Source organism: Miscanthus floridulus, unplaced genomic scaffold (assembly GCF_019320115.1).
Source record: "Miscanthus floridulus cultivar M001 unplaced genomic scaffold, ASM1932011v1 os_2345, whole genome shotgun sequence".
NCBI lineage: Eukaryota > Viridiplantae > Streptophyta > Magnoliopsida > Poales > Poaceae > Miscanthus > Miscanthus floridulus.
In genome coordinates, this window is record NW_027098246.1 from 1 (window position 1) to 22779 (window position 22779).

General features: G+C 44.1%; 1 pseudogene; it reads right to left on the reverse strand.

Annotated features, from left to right (window-relative positions):
* Window positions 1–5469: 5469 nt before the first annotated feature.
* Window positions 5470–22117, reverse strand: LOC136534837 (exocyst complex component SEC3A-like; annotated as a pseudogene).
* Window positions 22118–22779: the final 662 nt, after the last annotated feature.

Sequence of the window (22779 nt, forward strand, 5' to 3'; positions counted from 1 at the left end):
GGGCAGCTTTGCCGAGTGCCAGATCGGCGGCACTCGGCAATGTCAATTTTCTTCGCCGAGTGTCGTGATCTGACACTCGGCGAAGTTTAAAAAAAATCAGCAGCTCTTTGCCGAGTGCCAGCTGGGCAGCACTCGGCAAAGTTATTACTTTGCCGAGTGCCAACCCTAGGCACTCGGCAAAATAATTTTTTTTTTGGTTTTTTGCCACCATTTTTTTGAAGCTTTAGTACACTCCCACAAACAACATGTTTAAATTTGGGACATTTTCATTGCCTTTTGGCATATTTCTATAGTTTATTTTGTTTTGTTGAATTTTTCCGAAAAATGTAAGTTTGAACTGCAGGTGCATCGAATAATGGATTACATTCGTTCAAAAAATATTATCCTTGTTTCTTAGTGTAAATTTAGGCTAAATCCAGGAACTGTCTCGAAATTTCGATCAACGTGCTCACGGGGCAACGCTGCTAACTTGCGTGGGAGTGGTTTTTTAATTGTATAAAATGCGAACGAATTCCAAAAATCATGAAACTTGTCGAGTTGTCGCCGTATCGTATGCGTATGCCGTGGAAAAAATTTGAAAAAGTTTCGAGCACGTTGTCACGTACGATGCTCACAAACCATAACATCTCCACGGCCATAAATTTTCCGTCCGACGGCCGATTTTGGCCAGTTTTTTTAATTGGCACGAAAACAACAAGAACTAGGCCATGAGAGCTGAATTTATTTGATTTGACCTTCCTATAAAATTACACAAAAAACAAAGAGGTTTCCAGTGCCTGAACAGCCCAATGGTATGGATTCCGCTTCTGTCGTCGCATCTCCTTCATCGCTTCTGACACCTATGGGGCGGACAGAACACGATCTCTAGCATTTTCCTATTGTCTAGTCCCTAACAAACATGATCTAGCCCACAGGGGTTTTTTGTCCACATTCCAACAAAATTTTCCTGGCCTCCCAGTTTGTAACACACGAAAACGAGAGCAGTCACGTAAAAACGGCCATAAATTTTCCGTCCGACGGCCGATTGGGGCATGTTTTTTTTGTTGGCACGAAAACAACAAGAACTATGCCATGAGAGCCAAATTTATTTGATTTGACCTTCCTATAAAATTACACAAAAAATAAAGAGGTTTCCAGTGCCTGAACAACCCAATGGTATGGATTCCGCTTCTGCCGTCGCATCTCCATCATCGCTTCTGACACCTACGGGGCGGACGGAACACGACCTCTAGCATTTTCCTGTTGTCTAGTCTCTAACAAACATGATCTAGCCCACACATGGGTTTTCCGTCCGCATTCCAACAAAATTTTCCTGGCCTCCCTATGTGTAACACACGAAAACGAGAGCAGTCACGTAAAACGGCCATAAATTTTCCATCCGCCGGCCGATTGGGGCCATTTTTTTGTTGGCACGAAAACAACAAGAACTATGCCGTGAGAGCCGAATTTATTTGATTTGACATTCCTATAAAATTACACAAAAAACAAAGAGGTTTCCGGTGCCTGAACAACCCAGTGGTATGGATTCCGCTTCTGCCGTCGCAATCTCCTTCATCGCTTCTGACACCTTCGGGGTGGACGGAACACGATCTCTAGCATTTTCCTGTTGTCTAGTCTCTAATGAACATGATCTAGCCCACAAGGGTTTTCCATCTGCGTTCCAACAAAATTTTCCTGGCCTCCCAGTGTGTAACACACGAAAATGAGAGCAGTCACGTAAAACGGCCATAAATTTTCCGTCTGACGGCCGATTGGGGCCTGTTTTTTTGTTGGCACGAAAACGACAAGAACTATGCCGTGAGAGCCGAATTTATTTGATTTGACCTGCCTATAAAATTACACAAAAAACAAAGAGGTCTCCAGTGCCTGAACATCCCAATGGTATGGATTCCGCTTCTGCCGTCGCATCTCCTTCATCGTTTCTGACACCTACGGGTTGGACGGAACACGATCTCTAGCATTTTCCTATTGTCTAGTCTCTAACGAACATGATCTAGCCCATAGGGGTTTTCTGTCCGCATTCCAAATAAATATTCCTGGCCTCCCAGTGTGTAACACACGAAAACAAGAGTAGTCACGTAAAACGGCCATAAATTTTCCATGCGACGGCCGATTGGGGCCATTTTTTTTTTGTTGGCACGAAAACGACAAGAACTATGCCGTGAGAGCCGAATTATTTGATTTGACCTTCCTATAAAATTACACAAAAAAACAAATAGGTTTTCAGTGCCTGAACAACCCAATGGTATGGATTCCGCTTCTGCCGTCGCATCTCCTTCATCGCTTCTGACACCTACGGGCGGACGGGACACGATCTCTAGCATTTTCCAGTTGTCTAGTCTCTAACGAACATGATCTAGCCCACAGGGGTTTTCTGTCCGCATTCCAACAAAATTTTCCTGGCCTCCCAGTGTGTAACACACGAAAACAAGAGCAGTCACGTAAAACGGCCATAAATTTTCCGTCCGACGGCCGATTGGGGCCATTTTTTTTTGTTGGCACAAAAACGACAACAACTATGCCGTGAGAGCCGAATTTATTTGATTTGAACTTCCTATAAAATTACACAAAAAAACAAAGAGGTTTCCAGTGCCTGAAAAACCCAATGGTATGGATTCCGCTTCTGCTGTCGCATCTCCTTCATCGCTTCTGACACCTACGGGGCGGACAGAACACGATCTGTAGCATTTTCCTGTTGTCTAGTCTCTAATGAACATGATCTAGCCCACAGGGGTTTTCCGTCCGCATTCCAACAAAATTTTCCTGGCCTCCCACTGTGTAACACACGAAAACGAGAGCAGTCACGTAAAACGGCCATAAATTTTCCGTCCGACTGCCGATTGGGGCCAGTTTTTTTTTGTTGGCACAAAAACGACAAGAACTATGCCGTGAGAGCCAAATTTATTTGATTTTACCTGCCTATAAAATTACACAAAAAACAAAGAGGTTTCCAGTGCCTGAACATCCCAATGGTATGGATTCCGCTTCTGTTGTCACGTACGATGGCGGGGACGATGGCGCCGACGAACACCTGGCGTTCTGGGTTGTGACTTCCAGAACTGTCGTTGTCGATGACTTCCGTAGGAGTGTCTTCGGGTATCGGAGTGAGTTCTCTCCAGTGCTGGAACGGGAGCGGACTTCTTTCCTCGAGGACGGAGACCATGCCTGACTCGCAGGGTTCAGGGAGGATGTGAGAGATGTCCGTCTCAGGCCAGTGGACGATGGGGCCGACTGGGGTGTGAGAGAGGACAAAGCCTTCCTGAGCACCCGCGAGCGGAGTTGTGGTGGACACAGCGCGCTGGTAGATGAGCGCGGAGTTCTTGTTCCCGAAGGATTGCCGGGCTAGTTTGGAATTGGTCTGAACCGAAGAATCTCTGGTGCCAGCCTCCCAACGAGGGGTGGTCATGGCGCATTGCCGGACTAGTTTAGAACTAGTCCGAACCGAAGAAGTGCCGGCGCCAGCCTCCCAACGGGGGGTGGTCATGGCGCGTCTGACGGCCTCCGTGTAGACGGAAGCCGCGTTGTTGTGCCCGACCAGAGACCGGGTTGAGGGTGGTGTGGGAGTTGGAGTCGAAATCGGCTCTTCTTCCCGAAACAGAGTCGGAGTAGAATTCCGCTTGGGCCTCCAAGTACTCCTCCGAGTCGGATACGATCTAGGGACCGTGTCGGAGTCGTGCTTCTTAGAGACAGGGCGTGGTGAGATCCGCGCGGGTGCGGTTGCCGCCGGTGATGGCGCTGGTATCGCCGGCGACGTCGTCTCTGGCGTCGGGTCGTCCGTTGCAACGGTGGAGAACGCCGTTCCAATCGGCAACGAAGACCCAGGAGCCAAAAACGAACGAGGCGCCTTCGTCGAACTTGGTGACGACGGAAGCGCGGAGTGATGCCATCGAGATCAACGGTGGATTCTCGACGAGTAGCCCCACGGTGGGCGCCAAATGTGGGTGTTTTATACCGGCTGGGTTCTCGAGGGGGTACCCCGAGAGCAGAGGTGTGAGGCTAAGTCGTCGAGAACCAAGAACTCGAAGGTGACAAGAGACTTTAGACAGGTTCAGGCCGCAATATGCGTAATACCCTACGTCCTATATTGTTTCTTGTATTGATCTGTTGTAGATTTCTATTTTGGAGGGGTCCCTATCTCGCCTTATATATCCGGCGGACAAAGTTACAAAGGAAATCCGAATAAGAGTAGAAGTTTTGTACAAATACAATTCAACTATCCAATCCTAACCGGAATCTTTAAGTCTTGTACCCAGGCCAGCCCACGATCATAGGGTGGCCCAGCCGGGGTTCTTTTACCCATGAGGATAATCTACCGACACACCCACAACCCGGTCTTCGATCGGGCACAACAACACGGTTTCCATCTACTCGGAGGCTGTCAGGCGCGTGATGACCACCCCCCGTTGGGAGGCTAGCGCCGAGGATTCTTCGGTTCGGACTAGTTTAGAACTAGTCTGGCAATGCGCGACGACCACCCCTCGTCGGGAGGCCAGCGCCAGGGATTCTTCGGTTCGGACTAGTTCCAAACTAGTCCGACAACCCTTTGGGTACAAGAACACGACTTCGGTCTACTCGGAGGCCGTCAAGCGCGTGATGACCACCCCTCGTTGGGAGGCTAGCACCAGGGACTCATCGGCTCGGACTAATTCCAAACTAGCCCGGCAATCCTTCGGGAACACAACAACGGCAGTCTGCACCACGACGACTTCGCTCGCCGATGCTCAAGAAGGCCTCGTCCTCTCTCACACCCCAGTTAGACCGATCGTCCACTGGCCTGAGACGGACATCTCCGCCGTCCTCCCTAAGCCCTGCGAGTCACGAATGATCTCCGTCCTCGAGGAAAGCAGTCAGCTCCCGTTCCAGCATGGGAGAGAGCTCACTCCAATTCCCGAGGACACTCCCACAGAAGTCATCGACAACGATAGTTCTGGAAGCAACAACCCAGAGCGTCAGGTGTTCGTCGGCGCCATCGTCCCGGCCATCTCCGACGACGAACCTTCCGTCAACGGAGAATCCGCGACGACCCAGGCCGCTCGCCTTGCCGGCTCCATCTTCTCTTCACCCTTACGGATGTAAATTCCAATATGTATAACCTCACATATTAATATAATTATTCAGATCGTGAGCGGGCAGATCGAGGAATCAATTCAACGCCACGGTGCCGGTGCCTGCGCCGGCTCCGGCCATACGCTCATGTGGCCGTGCTCATAGGGGGTCAGAGGGAGGCCGGGGGCGGGACAGGACGGGACGACAGGCATTCGCTGTCATCGCCTCGCCTTGAACGCATCGGTCCGCGCACGCATCTGCCTGCAGGTCGTCAGGTCGCAGCGCTCAAGTCAACACAGTCATGCTAGCTAGGCCTTTGATAGTCAAGATCTTTGAGATAGCTAGCCGGGACTCCGATCCCTTCCTCCGGTCTCGTCCCCTCCCCAAAATCCACGGAGAGAGGCAGAGAGAGACAGACAAAGAGAGAGCTGTAGGATATCTAAGGCCCTTTTTATTTCAGCTAGAAAGTTGTCCCAAATTTACTATAATCAGGCCGGCTGACCATTACATTTGTAATACAAGGGAAAACAAGTACAGGTACAAGAGGTATCTACAAGATTGGGGGTCGATGTCAAAGTTAATTTGAGAAGACATGCACCAGGCCTTTACTGTTTCCTGTGTCGATTTCATTGCGGTCCTCGTCATAGAAGACTACCGTCACGTCCTCAAGAGCTTCCGAAACACTGCTGTGGATAGTAGATCTGCTACTGTCACCTCTCTTTCGCTGAGCAATTGTGAGGGTAGGGTCGCTGGGGGCAATCTTCACGACGCTCCTTCCAGTAAAGATGTTGCTCATGTTAATTGATCCCGTGGGCGAAACTGAGGAAAATTCAGCCAGTTTATTCCTTAGACTAAAGCAAAGACGCTCATCAAAACAAAATGAGAAAAAATTAACAATACCTTCTCTGGCCTCACTGTCAAAACCACGTGCTGTCTGTTTTGAATTCTTGCAATATGAGATAATCAAGTCCTGGTCTGCAGTGATGAAAGCCTATTGGTATTGCAGCTAGGATGCCACAACTCATGGTCATCAAATGATGTAACTAGCTCCCCACGAAATTTCCAAGGTGCAACTGTCCTGTTGCAGAATGTCAGGAATAGATTAGATTATTTTCGTAGAGAAAGATGAATGCTGAAGGGAGTCATGAACTCTGTTTTGTTGACTTCAATCAGATCAGAGTTTCTAACCTGGCCAGTGACTCAAGTAAGTTCAAAATACAACAAATATTGCAGCTACCACAAGGAAATAAATAATTGATAGGAAACAATGATAGTAGCCTACATCAATAATCTGGAGATTTTCTTTGTCTTGCTTTAGAAGAAGTTTTTCATTGAACTGCTCAATGAAGTCAACCTTTCTGCTTTAGACAACATAAATCATCAAAGCACTAAAATGAATGTAATGGAACATAGGACTAAAGTTAAGCCTGTGTGCAGGTACAGAACATATGTAGATATGTACAATTAACAAGTGAGTGTTTCAAGGTGAGAGTACAAGCCAGTACACGCACAGGGGGCAGGGGCAGAGGAATGCAGGGGAGAAACAAAGTAACTGAAAATCAAAAGAACAGAAACTGAAGGGAAGAGCAACATACATACAAAACTAAAGAGCCCTTATTAAAAGGACTGTAAAATTGCAGGAACAGATCAGGCCAGCTTTAATATGAGTTTTGATAAAGCGTTCACAAGAAGTAAATCAGTGATACACTAGCTAGTCCTCTACACACCAATCCTAATTGTCATATGATTAGCATGGTCATGGATGGCTCCTTAGCTTTGCTCTGTCATCTAAACTTGCCTCATCTTCAATTGGCTATGCAGCAACAGTTAAAGAAAAGCACTAAATTTTGTGGAGGAAAGAAAAACAACAAGCCAAGATTGAATTACTTCGGCAATACATGAGCAATCCATTTACACATGCAATCCATTTAAGTTTCAACCGGTTTTAAATTCAGTTGCAAGGTATGAGCAAAATGTAATACGTAACAGTAAATACTGGAGTCTGATATTACCATCTCACATATCTTCAAGTATCTTCCGACAGAGTGCCTTCAGTTCCTCACACTTTAGATGTAAGTCGGCATGTTTCTCGGCAAGTCTGGCAAGTCTGTCCTCCTTTAGCCTCAAGTTGACCTCTTTTAGGTCAAGTGTGTCCTTGAACCTCTCCTGCTCCGCCACCAACTTCTTGAATTCCTCATCCCTCTTCTCCACCACCTCCTCTCTCTTCTTGAGTTCCTCCTGCTTAGATATCAGTGCGGCCTCACTCTTCTTGTGTGACTCCTCCTTCGCCGCCACCATCTTCTCCACCACCTCCTTCCTCCTTCGCCGCCACCACCTTCTTGAGTTCCTCCTCCTTCTCCACCACGGCCTGCTCACGGTACGTGGTGGCCCGCTCACGGTCCGCGGCGGCCCGCCGCCCGCTCAGCGTGCTGCTGCACAAGAGCCTTCCATCTACTGAAGTAGAAATCCATCTCATTCTCGGAGAATTGGGAGGACGTAGAGCTCGACCTTGGGCCGCTTGTCGACCCAGACACCCTCCATACTGCCCCCGCCTCTCCGTCAAAGCCGACGCCGTGGTCGGCTTCCGGTCCCGTGGAGGTAAAGAGGCCAGACGCCATCCATGCTGCCCCCGCCTCTCTGTCAAAGCCGACGCCGTGGCCGGCTTCCGGTCCCGTGGAGGTAAAAGAGGCCAGACGCCATCCGTGCTGCCCCCGCCTCTCCGTAAAAGCCGACGTCGTGGCCGGCTTCTGGTCCCGTGGAGGGTAAAGAGGCCAGACGCCATCCGTGCTGCCCTCGCCTCTCTGTCAAAGCCGACGCCGTGGCCGGCTTCATGTCCCCATGCTGCCCCCGCCTCTCCATCAAAGACGACGCCGTGGCCGGCTTCCTGTCCCGCGGAGGTAAGGAGGCCAAACGCCCTCCATGCTGCCCCCGCCTCTCCGTCAAAGCCGACGCCGTGGCCAGCTTCCTATCCCGTGGAGGTAAGGAGGGACGGTGTATCCTGCGTAGGGGATTCGATGCTGGCGGGACGACGGGCGAACCAGCTGAACCCGTCGCGATCTTAGTTGGCGGCGTGGTGTACACGACTGTGATGTCCGCGCTTGTTGATCATGGTGTAGTCCTAACTTGTGTGAGATACCCTTCTGATCACCAACCTGTATCGAACAATAATCAACCTAGAATTAGCATCTGAAGATCAATAATTCTATAGAATGGCAAGATTGGTGAATTTTAAATTTGGTTAATTTTAGAGTTTAGGAACCAATTTAAATAAATACAAATGTTGTCTTAAAACTACTCAAAATTCACTTGTGCAAATTGGATAAGTTTTCTGATTACGAAACTTTTTATGATGATACATAACTATGCAATACACTTCACACAAAAATTTCACAAATTTTTGAATTCAGGAACCATTTTAAATAAATGGAACTTGATTGAGCAATTTAAACTAAATTCACTTTAAATAACTACACAAGGTTTCTGAGGTTCAAACTTTTTCTGAGAATTGAATCTTCATGAAATTAACTTGTCTTCAAGTTTCAAGATAGCACTTAAACAGATTAATTATTATTATTTTTCCAAGATTAATGGCAAAAACACATTTTAATTGCAAAACCGGTTTTGCAATTAAAATATATTTTTTCTATTAATCTTGGAAAAATGATAATAATTAATCTGTTTAAGTGTTATCTTGAAACTTGAAGACAAGTTAATTTCATGAAGATTCTATCCTCAGAAAAAGTTTAAACCTCAGAAACCTTGTGTAGCTATTTAAAGTGAATTTAGTTTAAATTACTCAATCAAGTTATATTTATTTAAAATGGTTCCTGAATTCAAATATTTGTGAAATTTTTGTGTGAAGTGTATTGCATAGTTATGTATCACCATAAAAACTTTCATAACCAAAAAACTTACCCAATTTGCACAAGTGAATTTTGAGTAGTTTTAAGACAACATTTGTATTTATTTAAATTGATTCCTAAACTCTAAAATTAACCAAATTTAAAATTCACCAATCTTGTCATTCTATAGAATTATTGATCTTCAGATGCTAATTATAAGTTGATTATTGTTTGATGCAGGTTGGTGATCAGAAGGGTATCTCACACCAGTTAGAACTGTAACAGAACCGACCAAATCATAAGAACGTAAGTACAAAAACAATCACCGAAGCGATCAAATTCCTGTACTTAAGCTCCCATAATCCCGGTAGTCCGGAAATCACGAAGGATTTCAACCAACTCTCGACATACAAACCAAGATCGTAATGATTCGACATAACACATCATTCGTTACAACAGTTCACAAGTAGCATTCGGATTACATCCATCAGAGTTCGAAATAAAATATTACAAACCAAGTTTAAATCTGCGGAAGCAACATAGTTTAGTACATAACTCCATAGTTTCAAATACATTGCCAGATCAGAGTCATGTCCCACAAAAGCATTAACAGGTACGAGAACTAGTAGAGACCGTGCCCAACGGTCTAGTCTTCATCCCCAGCAGGGAGAAGGCAGTACTTGCAGCAACCAAAGTAGAACTGGTCATCTGCAACAGGTGGGAAATAAACCCTGAGTACGAGAAGGTACTCAGCTAGACTTACCCGTCTAAAACCAGAAATAAAAGACACCAAGGATCATGCAAGGCTTTTCAGGTGGGCTAGCTTGACACAGTTGCATAAAAGAGCTTATGATTACAGTAACCAATTTAAACTTAGCATCAAGCTTATCATTATTTACCTGTCCACTAGATTAGCACCTGTACTAGAGCACTCACTTATTAGGAGCAAACAATATTAACCATAGCAGGTATAATAAGGCTGTCATCATCATATCATCATTTCCGAACCATTAAGTTATTAAGTGTAACTACATTGGAGATAAGCCCGTCAAGTTCTCACTAACCGGGAGAGACGGCGATTCGAATCGAATTACAACTCAGCTGAGGGGGTATTCCTAACCCTCACCCTGGCATACTTTGCAAGAGTAGCCGTGGGTCACCTTTGGGACATCTCAGGAACCAAATTCGCGGGTTCGATCAGCGCCAGCACTCTCAGGGATTACCCTTCTGCCAGGACGATCAGGACTTTTAAATCACCTGCCCTTGGACTCACGCCTACAGCTCCCTTCCGAGGCGCACTTTATACTTATCGACTCTCGGCCTGAGGTGAACTACTCGGCTTCGCGGTCGGTCATCGGGCCGGCCAACTAAGAGAGAGGCATGCGTTCAACATGAACAGGAAAGGCTCCAAGATCCAGTCCTTAATCGACACAGACGGAGTCACTGCAAACCGGCAAGCCTCCGTCCGGTCTTCATTTCACTTAAGACTGGTTCTTTTCCACGATAGCAAATATAGCCAACCGTGCCACATGTATCATCCTATATCTCGCAGGTGACAGGAAATCACCCGACTTCTACCGCGTTTAAGCAGGGCTAAGCACTACTCGAGCCTGAGCTACATAGGATTCAGGGTAACAATATTTGGACAAGGAATGGTTAACCAATGCAGCAAATGTTTGCATACAACACCTAAACTTAATGCAACAATATATGTAATAATAATAATACTGTAACTGCAGTTCGGAAATAGAAGGCTTAATATGCTCCGGGGCTTGCCTTTCACAAAGTTGCAAGGACGGTGGTCAGGGCACTCAACGGCGACCTCGTCTGGCACTTCTCCTGAAGGCTGCTCCTCCTGAACTTCCGGTGTCGGCTGCTGCTGCTCGTTCAGTTCCTCGAATTGCAGTAGGGTCACTCCTTCCGGTACACCTATTGCATGCCGATGCAAAAGATAAATACCATGGATGCATAAGGTATGACATGATGCTCATGATGAATGGATCATAGTAAGTGTTTACGGACGCATTACTGGACACTCGTTTACCGAGTAAGACTAGCCCTATTCAAATCACTTTAAGCATATTTCTAACTTAACTGAAAGAACAAGATTAACTTACCTAACTTGCATAACCTAAGATAAAGATGCTCATCTTCAGTTAAGGGCCTAACACCTAGGAACAGTACCATGAACTTAGAATAGTAAAGACATATTTAAAATAACAGTTAAAGCTTCATATGCAACAAGTAGCAACTTAATTCTATCATAACCAGAGTTCTATAACTCCAAATGACGTGCAAGAGGACATTCTGGAAAGCTTATGAAATTCTCTACAATTTATTTGTAAACATCAAAGCATGATTCTGAAGTTGACCAACTCCAATTCCAGTAAATCTAGAATCTGTCCAGAATTGACAGGTTTACTAACTTAATTATTTAATGATGATGCAAAAGCCCAATTTGACCAAACAAAGTTTACCAACTTGTTTTTCATACCTAAGAAACATCAGAAAGTATAGTGCTAACTTCTAAATAAATTATTTAATATCCTTTTCCAATTTATTTAGTTAATTAGGTGATTTAAGCAATATATAGTAAAACTATTCATAAAAATCTACAAAAATTACAGTAGCTATCTCATGCTTCACATAGACTACCATAAAAATTTCAAAGCCATTGAGTAAGTATAACAGTCTACACAAAAATGATAAGGCATACTAGCTTAAAATGGCATAATTAAGAAATCCTAATGAAAAGTGTCAAGCAACAGATTTCACATTTTTCCTAGCATCCTTCTGGCATAAGAATAGCACCCATAAAATTTCACCTTCACTGGATCTATAGAAAAATTATGAAAATTCACACAAGATCCACCTATTAATAAAAGGAAATTCTATAACTTAAAAACTACACATGCACTAGCTCTGAAATTTTTACCAGAGCTTCACCTAAGCAATAACAGACTGCCCACCAAATTTCATAATTTTTGAACCATAGAAACTCAAGATAAAATTCACACAAGTTTGCATGCTTCTAAAAACACATTTCAAACTCCTATTTAATTCATCAAAAATTTCTAAAACATGTGCTCATATAATATTTTTGTTAAATACTAGACATGACCAGGAACCCAACAAAATTAGAACCACATCATTTGGATCTATAAAACTTGAGTTACCTATTTTTGAAATGGTGCACCAAAACTGTGAAAAACAGTTAAACAAAACAAAATAAAACCTAACCGCTACTGGTGGGCTGGCCCAAGGAACGGCGGCCCACGAGCAACGCTGGCGCGGCCCAAGACGCGGCTCAGCCCAAGCCGTATCCCGCCTGAGCCTCGGCGGCTGACCTGCGGGGCCCGGGCGTCAGCTGATCCCACCCGTCAGCGAGACGAAGACAGGGGAGACGGTTCCGCCGGCGCGGCGACGAGGGAACTTGCCGACGGCGAACCCTCCCGGCGAAACGAATAGCACCGACGTGCTTCCCCAGTTCCCACGCGTCGATTGACCTACAAATCCGAAGCTCTAGCGGTCCTTAGGTGCTCTGGCCACGGAGCGCGGCGACTCGGCCAAGGCGCACGGCGGCGCTCGGCCGTGTCCCGGCGCGGCTGGACCAGCATTGGTGGTAGCATCTACACCCAAGCAACTACACGTGATGGAGAAGGCTAAACACGAGCTAAGAATGGAGGAGGGGAATGGTGCCGTGCTGGCCACGGTGAGGTCACCGGCGCGGCCATGGCGCACGGTGTAGGAAAGGTCACAGCGACCTTACCCAAGCGCTAATAGCCCGGCTAAATGGTGGAGAAGGTCGCGAGGAACACCACGGAGCTACGACGAAGACGTAGCGCGCGTTTTCCTAGTGGCGCTCAAGCTCGGCGACGGCGAAGCAGGAGCGGCGATGGCGGAGCGGCGGCTTGCTTGCTGTGGCGAGCGGAGAAGAATGAGAAAAAGGATGGCGGGTGCGTCGAGCAGGCGTGGGGTGGCTTCAAGGCGCGGCTGCGACGCCAGGAGGCGCACGGCGCGTGGCCAGCGCGGTCAGCCGGCCGTCGACGCGCGGCGCACACGCGTCCGGCGCTTTCTGAACCCGGTCGGCCATGTTCACTGAATCGTTCTTCTGAAAACGCGATTCAGTCATCGTCGAAGGTGACTGACAGAGCAAGTTTGACGACGATTAACTCCTAATCCGTGACGACCTAGACTAAGCCATAGTTAACAAAGTTGATCATCTATATGGGAGCTACAACTCTGTCCATTGGAGCTCGAGCTGGTTCGGCTTTGATAAGGAGATACACGGCTCCAAACATTGGTACACGAAACTGTACTTCGCTTTAGGACTTAGAAAAATTTGCTAAGTATGGAATCAGCATGTACTTCTGACTTGTGGGCCATGTTTGAGCATGTTCTAGCCATTTTCATGAGTTGGTCATAAAACAACTTTTGTTCCTTGATAATTTAGCTACAACTTTGGTAAAGAGTGCACAGCCATGCAAAGCCTCTAAGTTGGTCTTTTGAATCAGTCAAACAGTGAGACTCCTAGGGTCAATTCAAGTCAAACTTGCACTTGAGGGCATTTTGGTCATTTTGATCTACATGAACAATGTTCCAACAAGTAACCTAAGTGTAGTTAAGGTGTATTAGACCATAATCAACCACTTTACAAACTTGTTATACCACTTCTAATGATCACATGGAATACAACAACTAAAATAAACAATTCAATCATATGTTGCAATGAAATGTTTCATATGTTTCAGTGACAATGGAAATGATGACATAGATGGTACACATGCTTATGAAATGAAATGCAATTAGTGGAAGCCAAACACCGAGGGTGTTACAAGAACTGCACCATGATCAACAAGCGTGGACGTCACAGTCGTGTACACCACGCCGCCAACCAAGATCGCGACAGGTTCAGCCGGTTCTCCCGTCGTCCCGCCAACATCGAATCCCCTGCGTAGGATACACCGTCCCTCCTTACCTCCACAGGACAGGAAACCGGCCACGGCGTCGGCTTTGACGGAGAGGCGGGGGCAGCATGGAGGGCGTCTGGTCTCCTTACCTCCGTGTGATAGGAAGCCGGCCACGGCGTCGTCTTTGACGGAGAGGCGGGGGCAGCATGGGGACAGGAAGCCGGCCATGGCATCGGCTTTGACGGAGAGGCGGGGGCAACATGGAGGGCGTCTGGCCTCTTTACCTCCACGGGACCGGAAGCCGGCCACGGCGTCGGCTTTGACGGAGAGACGGGGGCAGCATGGAGGGCGTCTGGCCTCCTTACCTCCGCGGGACAGGAAGCCGGCCACGGCGTCGGCTTTGACGGAGAGACGGGGGCAGCACGGATGGCGTCTGGCCTCTTTACCTCCACGGTACCGGAAGCCGACCATGGCGTCGACTTTGACGGAGAGGCGGGGGCAGTATGGAGGGTGTCTGGGTCGACAAGCGGCCCAAGGTCGAGCTCTACGTCCTCCCAATTCTCCGAGAATGAGATGGATTTCTACTTCAGTAGATGGAAGGCTCTTGTGCAGCAGCACGCTGAACGGGCGGCGGACCGTGAGCGGGCCACCACGTACCGTGAGCAGGCCACCGTCGCCCGTGAGCAGGCCGTGGTGGAGAAGGAGGAACACAAGAAGGTGGTGGCGGCGAAGGAGGAGTCACACAAGAAGAGTGAGGCAGAACTGATATGTAAGCAGGAGGAACTCAAGAAGAGGGAGGAGGTGGGGGAGAAAAGGGAGGAGGAACTCAAGAAGGTGGTGGCGGCGAAGGAGAAGTCACACAAGAAGAGTGAGGCCGCACTGATATCTACCTCATTTTTCGGTCAAACAAGATGCCTGAAGAATGGAGAAAAAGCATATTAGTACCAATATTCAAGAACAAGGGGGATGTACAAAGTTGTACTAACTACCGTGGGATTAAGCTGATGAGCCATACGATGAAGCTCTGGGAGAGGGTTATTGAGCATCGCCTAAGAAGCGTGACAAGTGTGACCCAGAACCAGTTTGGGTTCATGCCTGGAAGGTCGACCATGGAGGCGATTTTCTTGATACGACAATTGATGGAGAGATATAGGGAGCAGAAAAAGGACTTGCACATGGTCTTTATTGACCTCGAGAAGGCATACGACAAAGTACCAAGAAATATTATGTGGTGGACCTTGGAAAAGCACAAAGTCCCAACTAAGTACATTACCCTTATCAAGGATATGTACAAGGATGCGATGACGTGCGTCCGAACATGTGATGGCGACACCAAGGACTTTCCAATTAAAATAGGACTACATCAGGGGTCAGCACTGAGCCCTTATTTATTTGCTTTGGTGATGGATGAGGTCACAAGGGATATACAAGGTGATATCCCTTTGGTGTATGCTCTTTGCTGATGATGTGGTGCTAGTTGATGAGAGTAGGGCAGGGGTTAATAGGAAGTTAGAGCTGTGGAGGCATACTTTAGAATCAAAAGGGTTCAGACTTAGTAGGACCAAGACCGAGTATATGATGTGCGATTTCAGTGTGACTAGCCAGGAGGATGGAGACGTTAGCCTCGATGGGCAAGTGGTGGTCAAGAAGGACACTTTCCGGTGTTTAGGATCGATGCTACAAAAGGATGGCGACATTGATGCAGATGTTAGGCATAGAATTTCAGCTGGTTGGTTGAAATGGCGTCAAGCTTCTGGGGTCCTCTGTGATAAGAGGGTGCCACAAAAGCTAAAAGGTAAGTTCTATAGGACCGCGATTCGCCCGGCGATGTTATATGGTGTTGAATGTTGGTCTACAAAAAGACAACATATCCAGCAACTGAGTGTAGCAAAGATGCGTATGTTGCGTTGGTGTTGTGGGCACACAAGAAGGGTAGAGTCCAGAACGAAGATATTCGGGATAAGGTAGAGGTGGCACCAATTGAGGAGAAACTGATCCAACATCGGTTGAGATGGTTTGGACATGTACAACGAAGGCCTCCTGAGGCACCGATGCGTAGTGGGGTTCTAAAGCGGGTCGACAATGTAAAGAGAGGTAGAGGTCGACCAAGACTGACTTGGGACGAAGCGGTTAAGAGAGACCTTAAGGAGTGGAATATCTCTAAAGAGGTAGCTTGGAATATCTCTTAGATAGGAGCGCTTGGAGACTAGCAATAAACGTGCCTGAGCCGTGACCTAACTCTACCTTCTGTCTTGTGCTCCTTTTATGCTTCTCCTATCCTTGTTTCTTATGGACTTCATCTCTAGCCTACCCCAACTTGCTTGGGACAAAAGGCTATGTTGTTGTTGTTGTTGTTGTATAACAGTCAAATCTTGGTCTATGTTTACTACTTCCGAAGGGATTCTCAAGACAAATACTTGTCACATATACCCATCAATAAGCATACTTTTCCAGAATGATCTTACTTTTTAGCAGAATTTTATCATATAATCACCACTGCCAAGAATGAGAACACTAGAGGCCTGTTGCTTATTGCCAGTTTTCATATTTTTGGGTAAGAGCTGAGCTTAGGCAAAACGTATGTGAGAACCTGTTGCGTCATGTTGACTTCATTTGCTGTTGTTTACACAGAGAATGCAATAGTATAGGGTTATACTGTTATAGGCTATGCTTTACCACATTTAAACAGGGTTTTTGCCAATTTCCGTCAGGAATGTTTTAACATGTATGTTCCTATGAAGAATATGTGCTATTATGTATCTTTTTTAAATCCAAAATATTTAGAATTTTTTGTCAGTCTAAGTGCAGCTGAATTAATATTTAATAAATAACCATGCAAGACTAGCATTTAGTAACACAAATACACAAAAGGGGAGACAACACACATGGAATGTTTTGTCAGCATTTCTGATCAAAATATACACAATTACTCCCTCTGTTTGTGTTTATAGGGCGTATTAGGATTTGAAAATATCAAACTTCATAAATTTTGACCAACAAGTAGTCAAATTATATGCATGCTTAGTTTACGTAAGTTTCGATAGACTACGACACTGATTGTATACTGTCAGAGAAATTGATGTTCAAGACTCAAAATACACTTCTTAAAACTTTTCCAACTCCTAATATGCCCTATAAAAAGAAAGGAGGGGGTTATCACATGCAATTACCTTGGAATGTAGGCTAGAATCCCAGTTTGACGAACATTTCTTTCATTACGCTCAATTTGATGGCATGCTTCATCAATAAACTGAAAAGAGAGAAGAAATAAATGCATAAACAAAAACAAGCAGTGGACAGAAAGACTTAGAGCGGTATAGGATCAGCGAGGGAACTAACCTGGCTGAACTGTACTGATATTCTTGATTCCAAGTCATCGAGTAGTTTGCGAACAAATCCTGCAGCATCAGCTTTCTGTCCAGAAAGGTACCGCTCTGTGATCCCATGCATGGAGTTGCAGCGCAAGGGGTCGATTTTGTATGCCCAATCTACAACAGCATAGAAGTCTTCCTGCAATAGAAGGGATAAAACATTTCACTATCATTTGAAGGAAGCTGCAATACTTCACTACAATCTAGCTTTGAAGGAAGCCCATTAGCCCAATCTACAAGTAATTCATTTTGCCTCATCAAAAAAGATTTTTTTTTCTTCTTTCCACCACGGTGTAAGAGTGAGGGTTGCAGTGTTCTATAACATGAAATTTACCTGGATTCCATCGAGTAGTTCTTGAAGAGCTTTGTTCAATGTACCCAGTTCAGCAGATGTACTATCTGGAGATAGGATAATCACACATAAGAAACAGAGCAACAATGTTACATACATGGCATGCATGCAGGGTTATCACATAAGAAACGGAGCATTAGCATTACACCCATAAAATGCAAATTTGTCATTACAAGAAAAGATACCAGGTTTAAGATCATTGCCATCTGGATCCATAAGACCCGGGTCATCATCTGCATCATTTCCTCCAGATTTGCTCTTATTAACATTAGGAGAACCAGCTGGAACAAGTGCAGGTCCTTCAAAGCACATAAAATGTGCAAAAAAGGAACTCTGTAAATGTAATAGCTATTAATTTGTCTATCAAGTAAAACAGATAGTCATGGAGCTGCATTTAATGAAAAAAAGATTAACCTCATCCACAAGAAGTGGGATAAATATTGTGAGCGTCTTTGAGTATGCATCCGATACTGTTGAAGTATCAGCACTGCTTCCATTGTGACCCGAGCCATTAGAACCTTCAAGCCACACAGCAGGATTCTTGGGTGCTTTTGTACTTGCACGAAGTTCATTGGCAAATTCACGTGCCTGAATCAAATTGAAGAAAGTAATTCTAAAATTTAGAATCCTTTAAAATTGAATAAAGAAGACATGGATTGTTAAAAAAAAACTAGCCTTTTAACAGAAGACCCAAAACAAAATAAATTATGAGTTTTTATATGTTAGCTGAAAACAATGAACACATCTGAAATAGATAGAGCATGAAGTGAAGTGGTACGGCTATTAAAGAAAAACCATTCAATATCCATATCTGACCTCTCGACGTAGTAGTAAATTAAGGGAATGACAGTATGCCTTCCTCAAGGAGCCTAAGCAGCTCTTGTCCAGACTCTGAAGTAAATGAGTAGCAAGAAATGGTAAATATGGCACTGGAGTAAAATATGTAGTATGACGCAGATCCCATGGCAAGATTGAGACAATTATTACCTTTAAGTGTTGCAGAAGCCGGGCGTATGTCCTGCACTTATACCTAAGGTCAGCATGATCAGGCCGCTTCAATTGTCCTCGCTACTTTCAGTTCAAAGTGAACTCTGTAAGTCATCTCACTTTGTAAAATGGAAAAGGAAATATTTACTTTGAAAAGAAAGCAATGAAGAAACCTGTGAAAAGTAGCTTTTGTCACTTATCATGAAGTCTACCAAGCTGGAGAAAGTAGTTCCGCAAAAAACTTTGATCCCCGTCGAACAAAAGTTGTCTTCAGTTTCTCAAGCTCTGCCTTTTTCTCTCTAACCTTAAAGGATTTTTATAATAAATTATCAGAGATGCACACACAGATCTCAACATTAACTTTCACAAAGGAAAATTTAAATAGGGTTTATTAAGGAAACAGTGATACACATTATTGGCTCTATGAAATAGGGTTTATTAAGGAAAATTGACCTGGCTCTAGTCAATTGTAACTAATTGCAGAAAATGAGAATGATGGAGATAGCTTACAGCACGCATGTTGACATAGCATGGGTCCAGATTTGGAACTTCAAGGCTGTGGATGGCCCCTGTCAACCATTCACATGCCTCAACATTTTTCAGCATCCTTGACTCTTCAAATGAGCCTCCAGTTAACGATGCTGCAAACTGCATTGGATATAAACAAAAAAAACAAATATTACACATAACATTTAGGGAGATGAACATTATTCTTCTCTGCACCATACCTCCTGTGGAATCCGAAGACGTTCAAGCAATTTATCTAGCTCTTCCACAAGTGCTTTGTTATTTACAGACTGCATCTCCAAGCCGTTGTCACGTGATTCAATCTGCAAAATAACATAGCATACAACTCAGTTAAGTGAAGTTCTTTCTTATCAGCATCTAGAAGAATTTGTTTCCTCTGGTAACAATTGACCACACCAGGATCCCAAAAACTAACATGAGATTTTTATTTCAGAATGGCAAATCCAGGAGACCGGGACAAGGGCAAAGGTAGAATCCTACCTAAATTCTGAGGGGTTAGATACTGTAAAAGGTCAGACCAGAGGGGCTAGAATTCTGAATGCTTGTGTAACTCAAATAAACAGCATGCTATCATAGGATAACTGCAGTCCAACACAGTATAGCATACATATGTGAAGCATGGTGCAGATGGTAAAGTCCTTGAGTTTTGAAGGGAAGGTTATGGGTTTGAATGTTTGATCTCTGGAGATGCAGAGGAATATTTCCAACTAACATCTATTTTCCACTGTTTTTCCCTTATCAGTATACTTCTTAAGTTCCTGTACCTAATCAATAAACCCCTCATCCTGTTTTTTTTTCCAGGTTCAAACTGAGTAGTTTCTCTGGTTTTCAACTTTTCATAGCTATGCTTCTAACAAGTAAATCGAGTAAACTAGGCATCTAACTGACGGAACTCCCAAGCATACCGATGCAATATCTTCTCTCATATGCCTGAGCTTCAGGTTGAAAATCCGTAATCACTCATCCATATCATCTACAGTGGCACTAGCAGCATCCAGACCCTGCAAGACCTGAAATTTTAAGCAATTAGATCAGTCGATGAAATAAACTTCCACACCAAAAACATCAATAATTATCACTCCAGTGTAAAAGTGATAGGCAGAATTGCAATCGGATGCTGTAGTATATCATTATTAGTGAACAAAAATTTAATAATACATCACAAAGAAACATAGAAGCAATACCTCCTCTATTAAAGGCTCACTTTCGAGTAATTGATACACATTTTCTGCTTCCAAAGCCACAAGCTCCTGCTTCAATCTCTCAGAGAACGCATCTGCTTCACCTATACCCATAACATACCTGCATTATTTACACCAGTAAGATTGTAATGCCACCAAAATCATTTCAGCAGTAGTAAGGTTAAAAGCAAGTGATATGCAGAATAATCATGCATGGGAAGATTGGAAGGGCAGACGGGTTGTTGGAGCACGATATTTTCTATGAGTCTGGTATTTCTTGTACATAATGGTACAGTGAAAGTTATCAAGGTTGTATACCATGAGGATGAGTTGATGGGGGCATGGGCAGCATGAGCTACTAAATCCCCTTATGTTTCCACTGGCGTACATGGTAAATACAGACCAAGTCTTAGTTTCGTTTCAATGGAACTAGGGAATAAGCGACTTGTATTCTAAAAAAAATAGTAGATGCAAACTTCAAAAACTGTATATTTAATTACTAGAAGGATACTGGTTACTGCTAAAAGAATCAATACAATAAACAGCTGACTTCATGCAGTTTTGGAGTATTTTTGCAATAATCAGGGGTAAATCTACATATAAGATGCATGTACTTACGTGTCAAGAAGTGCCTCCATGTCTTCTTCCTCCTCCTTTGCTTGGGACACGAGATCATTTTCAACGGTTACTGTTACTTTCCTCTCGGTTTGAGTAGCAACTGATGTTTCTTGTCCATCTTGGGTGCTCACTTGATTATCAATGGTCAATGTGTTTTCCTGAAAAGGGTTCATTAGAAAATATCCAGACAGCATTACAGCAAGACATGAATGGAACATATCAAGCAAAACCATCATTATGTAGAGTTATGCATTACAGAAATAAGAAGGTTGCTCTGAATAGTACTCCTTATCTTTATGTTGTATTCTGATTTGAAAGGGTCAAACTTTAACTTTATATCTTCTCCATTTTCTTTAACCTATATTCCTCCAGCCGTAAAATTCTGTTGGGCATATATAGTCTTCAAACGTAACTTTGATCACTAATTCCTATTATTTATTTACATAACATACAATAATATGCAATTTTGAAACTGGTTTTCAAGATAAATCTACTCATATCATTTTCCAAGTAAGAGAATAACAATCTCAACCTTCCAGAATAATTGAAAATTCTCGCCAACATTATGGTTTTCACTAGATGGCTAGATGCCCCAATCAATAAAAATAATTAAAGATGCACGAACTAGCTTGTAGAAGCTAAATTTAATCTCGATCTTAAAGTATTATAGATAAACAGTTTGGGTTAAATTAGTTTTATTAAATCACTAAAGGATAATGTCGGTATCCTACTCCTATATATTAGAAAGCAATGAAAGAGAGATCAGGTACAAACAAACACCCCTCGCAATGGATTGAAAAGGTTTAATATGCACCTTTGCCCAAAGAGCTAGCTCCACAATATCAATTCCGACAACTTTCGGAAGATAACTAAGTATCTCCTTGCACATGTTCAGGATACAAAAAAGCAGACGATTTCTGCAGAACATATAGCAAAGAACAACAGGTAAAGAAGAGGGGACAAAAGAAGATGGATAAAAATAGCAGTATAGTAGAGTCAACTACTACCATAGAGCAAACATTCTAGGCAACAACCTGTCATCAATATTACGCATTGTCCATTGTGGCAGCGCTACACTTTGACTCCTAAGATTATCAAATCCCTGCAGTCCAGGCATAAAGAGTTAGTAATGGATACAACCAATGGTTTCTTCAAATAAACCACAAGAAGCAGTGCGAACGAAATTAAAGTACAATAGTACCATACCAGAACAAATGTACAACCACGGGGATCATTGGAAATAACCTCAACCTTTGTTAGATGTTTCAGCTTGTAAAAGTTTGGCAGGATGAAATGAAAAAGGAGAAGGTTTAGTATCTAGGCAGCAGACTAAGCAGTAACCTTCACCAGGAAAAAACTAGTACATTTTTTTATTGATTGCAGGGGTATTACAATACACAACACCAGCTGAAGGTAATGTTATGCATCATATCATGAGTGATAGAAACAACAGAAGAAAGACAAGTTTATTTAACTATGTATGCAATGAAAAATACACAATGACCCCAAACAGTGTTCCATCTTTTCAACAACAGCATATACCCTAATGAGACCTTAAGGCAATGATGAACAAAATAACCAATTCATGTCATGTACTGGACAGTATTAGCTAGCAAGATTGTCTCATTGTCAATACAGAAACAAACCTCAAGCACTACCCCAGATGAATACTTTAATACTCGGAGGAAAGCTTTGTTTGCCTCGCCTCTTGAAGATTGTTTAACTGCATAAAGTTAAAATTCTTCAGAAGATGTTGCAAGCATATATCTTTTATATTAACACAGTTACTACATTATGTTTCCAAGCACATGATGGCATATATTTATTTTTAGATTCTAATCATATGCCGCCCAAGCTAAAGTTTCTGTTTTCAAAAGGCAATGCTAGTTCTGCCTAGGCGCTAGGTGGAGCACCTAGGCATTTTGTCTAGGCGTTTTTCTCCAT